General features: G+C 43.7%; 1 protein-coding gene across 3 annotated transcripts in view; it reads left to right on the top strand.

The window, feature by feature from the left end:
* The first annotated feature begins 3661 nt into the window (after window positions 1-3661).
* Scyl2 (SCY1 like pseudokinase 2) overlaps window positions 3662-10619 on the top strand; it is a 47555-nt gene continuing 40597 nt past the window's right edge. For all 3 annotated transcript variants that reach the window (XM_051206385.1, XM_051206384.1, XM_051206383.1), the window contains exon 1: window positions 3662-3749. The gene's annotated coding sequence lies outside the window, so the exon portion shown is untranslated. The remainder of the gene's footprint in view (window positions 3750-10619) is intronic.

Here is a 10619-nt window from a genome sequence, read left to right as displayed (position 1 = left end):
CAGAAACAGAGACAGGTAGGTGATACCAAGAAAGAATCCGAGAATTCAAAATTGTATTCTAAACTATTCCAAGACAAAGAGTCCTTTTGTTCTTTAATGTGGCATCAATGCAGTGTTACATTTTGACTGTTTGGAATCCCTTCATAGGCAATGCTTTGAGCCAGGTTCTCTCACTGAACCTGGAGCTGGGCTGGCAGCTAGCAAGACCCAGTGATCCCTGCTCTCTGCCCCTAATAGTGTTGGGATTATAGGTATAAACAGTCACGCTTGACATTTTACATGGAAGCTGAGGATTCATGTTTGTGTAACAAGCACCTTTCTCTGCTGAACTGTCTCTCATCCCCTTATTAACTTCAAAATTAGCATATAAAGTAATGGGTTTCATTATGGCATTTTCATGAATATGTCTGTATACTTTTAATCAAAAGCTTGAATCTAAGCACTCAATTCAAGACAAACGGAACAGCTTTTGTATAAAAAGATGAAACTGGTACCAACTCAATGTGTTTTTAAGCACTTATTTTTAAACTCCATTTTCCTCATGACTAATGACAAAAACTATGATTACCAAATGCTGTCTCTTTCTGTGTAACCTTCAGCAGAAATGGAATCTGTGCCTTACAAAGAGAATGATGCCAGAGAGTGAAATAACCAGTGTGATAAAGAGCAAGAAGACAGTGAAGGGGGAAAAGTCAAGGAGGAAAAACATGAAAAATCTGGGTACCAAAAAGGGACTAGAGAGAATGGGTACAATTATGGCTTTTTATCAGGATTTAAAAATATTTAGTTTTTAAAATCTTCTTCTTAGAAACTTTAAAAAAATTTATTTATTTTATTGAAGGAGTGTGTTGCCTGCAGGTATGTTCACCACATGCACGCATGAGTGTACTGCCTGCAATCCAAAGAGGCCTTAGGAGGGCGTCAGATCGGTGGAGTATTCCTTTATACTGGTTAAATAACTAAGCTGACTGGCCAATAGCTGAACAGGATAAGGTTAGGGGGAGAGCCATACTGAGAATGTTGGGAGGGAGATGGGCAGAATCAGGGGAGTCTGGAGCACACACAGAGAGAAGCAAGGTGGTCATGCTGAAACTTGGCTTAGTTTAAATGTAAGAGTTAGCCACTAACAAGCCTGAGCTATTGGCCAACATTCATAATTAATATTAAGCCTCTGTGTGGTTACCTGGGAGCGGCTTGTGGGACAGAAACTTCTGCCTACACAGATGCTCTGAAGCTGGAATACAGGGGGTTGTAAGCCATCACGTGAGTGCTAAAACTAAACCTATTGTGACATTTAGTTTTCCCATAGGAAATTGTTGCTTAAAAGTAGGATGGAAACTAGAGATCTGGATCAGCAAGTAAGAGCATGTACTATTCTCACAGAGAGGGCCTGAGTGAGCACCAACAGTGGCTCACAGCTGTTTGTAACTCAAGCTCCAGAGATTCTGATGCCTTGGACTTCTCTTAGAGCACCCATACACATGTGCATTACACATACATACATACATACATACATACCCACAAAATAAATAATAAAAATTGCACAGGGAAAAGTACCTTAGAAACAACAATTTTAAAAAAAACCTTAACACGACTACCTTTTATTGACGTGTTTTTTTTTTTACACCAGATTTTACATGGGGGCTGAGGACCAAGCTGAGGTCCCGGCCCTGTGATGGAGCTACCACCCTAGCTCCCATAGTCATTTTTGACATCTAACATACTTGACCATAATAATCACCTAAAAATAAAGGAGAAGGACACGGTGCCATACACATGTCATCCTAGAACTTAAGAGGTAGTTAGAGGCAGGAGGATCAGGAGTTCAAGGTCACTCTTGGCTACACAGCTAGATCAAGGCATTCCTGGGCTACGTGAAAACTATGTCTCAAAAATATTAATACTAACACCACCACTACTAGTCATAATAATAAAGGAGTAAGTTGGATTCAGTACCTGACATTGGATTCTCTCCATGTGAAACTTACTTTATTTTCACACTAACCAGATCTAATAAGGTAACCCGTGTCTGCATCAAAACAGGGATTCTCAAATACTTAATACGATTTTTGTTTGTTTCTCTGTGTTAACAGCCCTGGCTATCCTGGAACTCGTTTTGTAGACCAGGCTGGTCTCGAACTCACAGAGATCAATCGGCCTCTACCTCCTGAGTGCTGGGATTAAAGGCGTAGGCCACCACCACTTGACTTACTATGATTTTTTTTTTTGTCATGAAGTCAACATAGGAAAAACTACATCTATTTTTGGCTAAATGGTAGAGAAGGGTTACAGATGAGGGGACAGGTGGTAAAAGGCCTGGTAATTTAGAGTAGGAAATACTTTTAATATTCTTGAACTCAGTCTTCTACCTTTGTCCATGCTCTTTATTTGAACGTAGGTTAATGAATTATTAGAGAAATGCTTACTTGGAATAATAGCGTTTGCTCATACTTTGATGACACGATTTGCCTGGTGAGCTTTTATGTCATCATCACATGGTCTACTTGTACACGGTGGCTGTAAAACACATTGAGACGTTTTCCTAAATTGGGTCAACACTCCTTTTCCAATTTCAGTTGTACCACAGGTAATACTAGATAGCAGCGATAAACTCTTAAAATCTTCCTTTTGCTCAACAGCAAACTCTTTATTCAAGAGATTCGAGCAAGTTTCTTAGTAAAGGCAATCAACGTGGGCTGGAGAGATGGCTTGGCAGTTAAGAGCATGGACTGCCTTTCCAGCATTCACATAAGGCAGCTCACAACCACCTGTAACTTCAGCCCCAGTTAGGATTCTCTAGAGTAACAAAATTTATACTATAACCCCCCACCCACTGCAGACCCCCCGCTGTGTGTGTGTGTGTGTGTGTGTGTGTGTGTGTGTGTGTGTGTGTGTGAAGCTGTGATCACGGAAGTCTAGGCATGTTTTCTAAACAATTTACCTCTTTCATTAGGCAAGTAGGTTAAATAGTCCTTGTTGCTCTAACTGTGGAACAGCAGCACTGGGGTGACCTGAGAACTTCGTCGTAGAAAGGCAGAAGATCCGATCCCACTTCTGCATCAGAATCTGCATTTCCACACGGCCCCGCGTGAGAACCATGGCTTCCCTAAAGTTCTAAGGGCACTTTGGGAAAGTAAGGGAGACGGCTGAGTCCAGAGTGCCCTGTCCCTAGACTTGCAAGGACAGGTGGCCTGGGAAACAAGAAAGAGGCGTGGCCCCAGGGTCAGCGCTGCAGAGACCAGCCAGCCGCTTCCGTCACCCATCGGAATGGTGCATTTGGCTCCCTGTCCTCGTTTTTCTCGGAGAATCCCCTTGTGTGGCCCCGGAAACTCGGCCTGGGAAGCCTGTCTCACCTGCGAAATCTTCCAATCCAAGAGTCAAACGTCCTGCGGTCCGCGGACGTCCAGGCTCCTCCCCCGGGCCTGGAGCCCCGCCCCGCCCCGCCCCGCCGGGGGCGGAGGAAAGTCACGCCCCTCCCCTTCCGAACCACCCGGAAGTGACGTCACGCGGGCCCGGGCAGGTCTTCGGGTGCTCTTCCCCCTCCCGAGCTCGTCTTCCCCGGTCCCTTCCCTCCCTTCCCCGTTTCCTGCCGGGCCTCGGGGCTCTGCGGCCTCGGGAGTGGCGGAGGAGATGGAGTAAGCAAGCGTTCGGGGGCGGCCCGAGCAGCCACAGCCCGGAGGGAGGCCCTGGGCGAGCCGGCGGGGGACGGGCTGGGCCCAGCACCGCCCCTCCAGGTAGCCGGCCGCGAGGTGAGTGACCGGTCGCGGGCCGAGTGGGGTTCGGCCTTCCCGAGCCTCGCGGCTGGCGACTGTTGCCTGGAGACGGGCCGGGTCGAGCGGGCCGGCGCTGGGTGGCCCGGGAAGACGGACCCCGGGTAGCGACGAGCGGATCTCAGAGGCCGGGGACTCCCGGAGAGGCCTCGCGGCGCCGGGAGACTCGCTGCCCGGGCGTCCGCTGCTGGGACAGCTCCCCGAGCCGCAGCAGGGGCTCGGGTTTCCGCGGTGGAGATCTCGATCTCGGTATCCCTTTGGGGAACTGTACACTGCATCGGGGCTGGTGAGACAGCCCCCCCCCCTTGTTTCTGAGACTCGGTTCCGGGAACCTGGGTCACCACCAGCTGTGTCCCCCGCACTCCGGTCGCCCTTCCCTGACGGTAGTTGTCTTTCTGGACTGGACGGTTATTGTGTGTGAGGTGGGTGGGGCTGATAAGGTCGGTGAGAATAAAATCCCCATCGGGGGCTCCAGTGCGCCTGTTTAGGCTGCACAGAAGGATACAGGTTTAGACTGGGAAAGCGAGCAGAAACTTGGGATTCAGCTGGACACATTGCTTGTGACCAGTAATTAAGGACACCACTGTTATCCAATCTACCTCTCTAACAGGACTGATGAGACTCCAGTGCAGCGACTTAAAACTGATTTGATTTGTTAAGTTCCAGCTGGAGTATTTGCACGTCAAATCCAGGGGTCGTGTGGTGACACCTTTAAAAAGCTGTATTTAAGTTTTCTTAAAGCGTGGCAAAACTGATTTAGCAAAAATATTGCAAGGCAGTCAGCCATTATAAAACCTGACCCTGTCTGGTGATTGCTTCAAAGATTCCATTTCGACTTTGAAGACCTCCCCCCTACCTCCTTAGTAAAGGTTGGGGGAGGATGTAAAGGAAAGGAACCTGATTAAAGATATGGGGCTTATTCTGTTCAGATACATCTTACACACATGTGAAAATTATTCATTTTCTCTGTAAGAGTCGTAAACCACTGATGCAGCTGTGTTGTAATTCCAAATAGTAGGACGTGGCCATACAAGTCCATTCTGTAATCGGGAATTGTAGCATGTTGACGTAGTTGAAATTTATGACCTATTCTCTCAAGGAAAAATTTGGATTGTTTTACTTTGTTTCAGTCCTCTTTTATAGGAGTTGAAATTTGTCAGGCTTCTGTCATGCCTCATTCTCCATTTCTTATGAAATCCTATTTTGTCTTTTAAATATTTCTCGAGGCCTCATTTTCTTCATCTTCATCTTTACCTTCTAGTTCCAGCCACCGTCATTTCTCTACCGCTTTGTTAAGTCTCTGGCATCTAGAGTTGTGCACTTCTGGAGTGTCTGTGCTAGAATTAATGTTCTCTAAAAATACAGATCCAGTCACAGTTGCCTCTTGTCACTGGTTCTAGGATTAAGTGAAATTTTGGGCATGCTCTGCAAAGGTCTGCATAGTTGTCTCCAGTGCCTTTGGCATGCTTTCCTCCCCTTGCCACTGGGTCTCCTGTCTGTTCCTCCTTTGGGGTGCATGGCTATTGTCTGTAGTTCCTGGAAGCGTCCACGAGAACCTGGAAATGCTCTTCTTTCCCCATGAGCCCAGTTAACGCCTACTTATCATACAGGTCACTCCAGGGAGACTGTTCATTATAAATTCTCCTCAAGTGTTCTCAGGACTTCATTTCAGGGTTCCCGTAGTTATGTCTCCCATCTCCTGAGACTGCATGAATGTTTGCTAAATGAGCGAATTACTGAATGCTTACTAAGTGCACCAGAAATGTCCTAAGTATCCTAGATGTATCATCATCTTTAATTCATACAGTGACTGGGAAGTGTGGGTGACTTTCCCTTTTCACAGATTAGAAATTATGTTAAGTACACCAGTGTGTTAGTTGGGGTTCTCTAAAATCTATAGAATCAAAATATATTAGAGAGGACTGATTATTAGGTTGGCTTCCACAATAGGAGTGGAGCAGTCCAACATTGGCCATCTGCTTGCCGGAGTGGCTAACCTGGTGTCTGTTCAGCCCCCAAGGCTGCATGTCTCTGTAGGCCCAGTCTGGCGTAGAAGGTTCCGCTGTCAGCAGGTGGCCACAGCGGTGGTGTCAGGGTAGATGCAGTCCCTGCGAGGGATGAGTGCAGGCAGGTGGGATCAGCACTGCTCTACTCCCAGGTCTCCGTGCATCACGTTAACTCTTCCAAGACATCCCCCCGCATACCCACCAGAGGTATGCCCCTTAGTTGGTCCCAGGTCCAGTCACATTGAGAAGCAATGGTGATCCTTATAGAGTGTTAGAATTGGTATTGGACTGCAGTGTCCTTGCTATTGGATGTAGGTACATAAAGCACTCAGTTATCATACGGAGCTGTGTGTCAGTCACCTAGAGAGTTTGATCAAGTCCTAGATGGTCTAACTGGAGCTTACACATTGCTGCTTACAGATTCTGTTCTTAGAGCCTGCACAGTCCTTAGGTGTGGATTACTCAGGGTGTTTAGATGTTTGCCAGGTTGAAACCTTTGTCTTGTGGAATTAAGGTTTCACAGTTCATTTTCACACACTGCTACACTACGCTTAGGCTTCCCTTTCTCTCCTTGCATTTTCCTCCCGGTCTCCTTTACATTTATCTCTCTCCTTCCCCTTCCTTCCCTCCTCTTCTTTCCTTTCCTCCCTTGTGTCCCGTCTTTTAAGTTTATGCATAATTGTGTAAAAATTGAATTTATTTGATGTGTGAGCTTGTGTGGTTACTTGACTGTGGTGTTCATGTTGAGGTCAGAGGACAAATCACCATTAGGTTCTTTTCTCCCACCATGTGGGTCCTAGAGATAGGCCCGGGGTCATCAAGTTTGGCAGAAAGTACCATCTTAGCAGCCGTAGGTTTCTAGGTAAGGACTCATGTAGACCAGGCTGGCCCCAGACTTACCAATTACTTAGCTGAGACAAGCCCGGAACTCCCAGTCTTCTGCCACTGGGCATGGGTTTATCTCTTCCTCCTTTCCCCTTTCCTTCCCTTCTGCCATCTGCCCCTCCTCACCTCTTCCTTTCTTTTATCTCCTGTTACTGTGTAAGTATAATATTTTAATTGTCAAATGTATTTTAAGTACCATTTTTATTGTAACACATTGAACAAAAAATGTGAGCTAATGCTACTTTTTAATATTCTCGTGCAATAAGGGACTCTAGTTATTTGAAATGTAAGAGTTATTCTAGCACAGATGTAATTTTACATATTACATTTTTTGGGAGGTTGTATCTAGTGTTCATGATCAATTAATTACCAGAGTAACAAGCTATCCACTTTTGCAGGTGTCTATGCAATCTAGTGTTGCAGCAGATTGACCTGTTGGTTCCATTGAAAGTCAGATTAATGCTAGCCAGATGCTAGAGTGAAACAGTCGTGAAGGACTGAAATTACTTTCATTCATATTCATTGAGCTTTAAGCAGGGAAAGATGGTTGAGTCTCAGGTGACTTCTTAGTGGATGAAAAGAAATGACTTGTATATAAACAAATGTTCCTGTCACTTATAATTTTGTCTTTTGGGAAAAAAATCGGCTTATTTCTCTCTTCATTAACCAGATAAAAATTGACAGGCTATCATTTTTAGAAATGATACAGCCTACCTGGGTTTTTTACATGTCAAGTTTCTAACAGGCTAGCACTGTACACTTTCAATCCCAGCATTCTGGAAGCAGAGACAGGCAGATCTCTGAGTTTGAGGCCAGCCAGGACTAAATGGTGAGACCCAGTTTTAAGCAAACAAAGCAAAATCCAACCAAATCTCATTTAAGTTTAGGGTGTATCCTACTGTTTTGTGTTTGTTTCAGGCTGTAGCTCATATACTCACTGAAAACCATCCTGTCCTTGGCCACCTGCTGCACTTGCAATGTGCTTTTCCCTGAGGTTTTTGGATGACTCTTCACAGGACCACAGTCTTCTGGTGGTTAAAGTGCAGACATCTATATCAAAAACCGAAGTTTCCTATATTGTCATTTGAATGTATCAAAGATTGAGTTCTTCCTCTTCTGAAAACAGCTGTTAGGCACATGTCCTGGCATGGTAAATGGCTTCTTCTACACTGAGATGAAGGTGATGAGTGGGGGTCCTAGCTTTGTCTCATCCCTTTGTGAAGTCACTAAGTTCCTGTCGCTCTAAGGAGAACTTGTTTATCTTTTCTTTGTTCTCCTTCCTCACGGCTGTTTCCTTAATTCAAGATTTGAACCGTGAAATGTAACAGCATTGCATAATGTAGTTATTTCATAATTAAAAAACACACTTCTATGTAGCTAGCAATCTTTGTCTCTATTTCCATGTGTACTTTGGTTTTCTTGGTTTCTTTGCTTTCTAAACTCTTTATCATCTCATAGTACATGTTGACGTTCTCTCCAGTCTTCCATGCTCCCAGCCTCCACCCGAGTGTCTCTTCCACTCTGTTGGATGAGTTGATTAGTCATCTACTCAATGCCAGCTTTCTGTGACTTCTTACAGCCTGGTTCGTTTATACCCATTGCTCTGGGTATCTGGATTTTTTGGTGTCTTTTGTCATATTTTCTTCCTGCTTTTGTCTGAATGATTTTGTTTTTACTCCTGCATCCTTCCCATTCTCTAGTCCTTGCCACACCTTAAAAACAAGCATCTTTAACATTTTTCTGTGGGGAAGCATTCTTCCATCCTATCGTTTTGCTCTTGGAGTACTGCATATCAGGTATGTAACATTTTATCACTTGCCTGAAGAATAAATCCTTCATAGTTTGTTTTCCTGTATTCACCTTTCCTCAGTTCCTTATAATGAAGTCAGGCACAAAGGGACTTTTCAGTCATAATAATTGATTAGTTTCCATGTCTCCTACCTGGGTAATTAGCATTGATTCTGTTTGGATGTTCAATGGGTACTTTAGATTTGAACATTAATTCTGAAACTGTATTTTGTTTTCATTGTGTTTTTTCCTTTTTAGCATTTTTAGTGTACATCATAGTCTTCCGTGCCATGGCCCACAGTAGTCCTTTCTTTAATTTCTGTTCCTTTTTTTGTTCCCACTTGAAAACATTTTTGACCTTATCTTTTTTATATTTTATTTTTAGATTTACTTTTATTATATGGATAGGATTATTGTACCTGCATGTATGTATATGCATCATGTATCTGGTGTTCACGGAGGAGAGAAGAAGGGATAGATCTCTGAAATTGTAGATGGATGTGAGCTACCACGTACGTGCTAGGAACCAAAGTTGGGTTCTCTGCAAGAGCAACAAGTGTTCTTAACGTCTAAGCCATCTCTCCAGCCCTTTTGAGTTCATCATAATGTTTCTGTAACATAGTACATTCAGTCTCTGATTCGTTGCTGGAATTTTGGCAGTTGGGTCTGCTGCAGGACTGATCACCTAAAGAACAGAAATACTTCCATTTACATCTGTCTGTGTCCTACTGTGTAATGATGGGCAGAATATGCCATGTGAAGCTAGTCTGGCAGAGCTGGAAGAGTAGACAGGTTGGTTTTAGATAAGATTTTGTATCCTTATACCTTATCAGGGTCAGCAGCAGATGTTCACAGACAGTGGCTGGGCTCAGCAAATAAGTATTTTCATAATGCCAATAGCAACATTTTCTAACTGCTTATGTATCCACTAGTAAAAAACTCTTGGCGTTTCTAGGATAATGGCATCTGAAGATTTTTAAGAGCTGAAGTAGTTGCAAAGATCTAATGTCTAGATTGCTTTATAGTGTGGTGTGCTGTATTTAATCCAAGCATGGAGTTAGGTAATATCACAGATGTGTAGGATGTACAGTTTTTGTTACTTTGTGGTACCAGAGAGTGAACTCAAGGCCTTGAACATAAGTATGATTGCATCATGAGGCAACAGTTTAGTGTGATGTTTTACTTTATTTGGTCTGTTATCACTGTGTGTGTGTGTGTGTGTGTGTGTGTGTGTGTGTGTGTGTGTATCTTACTAGGATAGACTAATCTAGGACCTTCCACGTGCTAGGTAAGTGTTTTGCCTTTGGCCTGTATCTGTAACCCTCTTTTTACTTTTTAATTTGATGGGGTCTCACTAAGTTTCCCAGGCTAGCCTTGAACTTGTGATCCCCTCTCAGCCTTGTGATTACAGGTCAGGCTTGAGAACTCTTGATGTCACCAACAAAATTGATGGGTTTTTTATTTTTAATTCTATTTTTGCTGCATTTATTTCAAAGCTGTCTTGTTGGGTATATAGACACTCACAATTGATGATAAATTGATTGCTTTGTTATTATAAAGTGTCCTGTTTCAGTCTGTTGTGCCTGTATTGGTATATACCTGCCGTTTTGTTAGACTTTCACATACCTTTGTATTTTTAAGCAGATTTTAGTTGAATTTTTTAAAGTATTGATATTGTACCTCTCCATTGCAATTTAAAATTTATTTTTCCTGGATGTCTTTATTTTATTTTGAAAGTTTTTCTCCTAACCTGTGTAATTTTTGGTAAGCTGTTACTTTTTTTTTAAAAAAATAAGATTTATTTTATGTGTGTGAGTGTTTTGCTTGAATATAATATTGTTTGTGCACCTGAAGTGTACCTGGTGACTGCAGAGTCAGAAGAGGGTGTTGGATTTCCTGGAACTGGAGTTAAGGATGGTTGTGAGCCACCAAGTGGGTGCTGGGACCTGAACCAGGTCCTGTGGGAAAGCAGCAGCTGTCTGAGCCATCTCTCTAGCCTAGTACCTACGCTGGCTCTTAGCAGAGCCCTTCCAGCTCTCCTGTGCAGCCCTAGTTCACCGTGGGAAGTCTGAAATGTGCGGGCTTATTCTCTCTGTAATTTATCCGTTTTCTGTGGACACTTTAAGGCTTAATTTCTGATTTTGAGTTACTCAGTGTGATGGTTTAGGCT

This window comes from Phodopus roborovskii, unplaced genomic scaffold, assembly GCF_943737965.1.
Source record: "Phodopus roborovskii unplaced genomic scaffold, PHOROB, whole genome shotgun sequence".
In the NCBI taxonomy this organism is placed as follows: Eukaryota; Metazoa; Chordata; class Mammalia; order Rodentia; family Cricetidae; genus Phodopus; species Phodopus roborovskii.
Note: the sequence above shows the minus strand (reverse complement) of the source record. Positions and strands in the feature narration are given on the sequence as shown.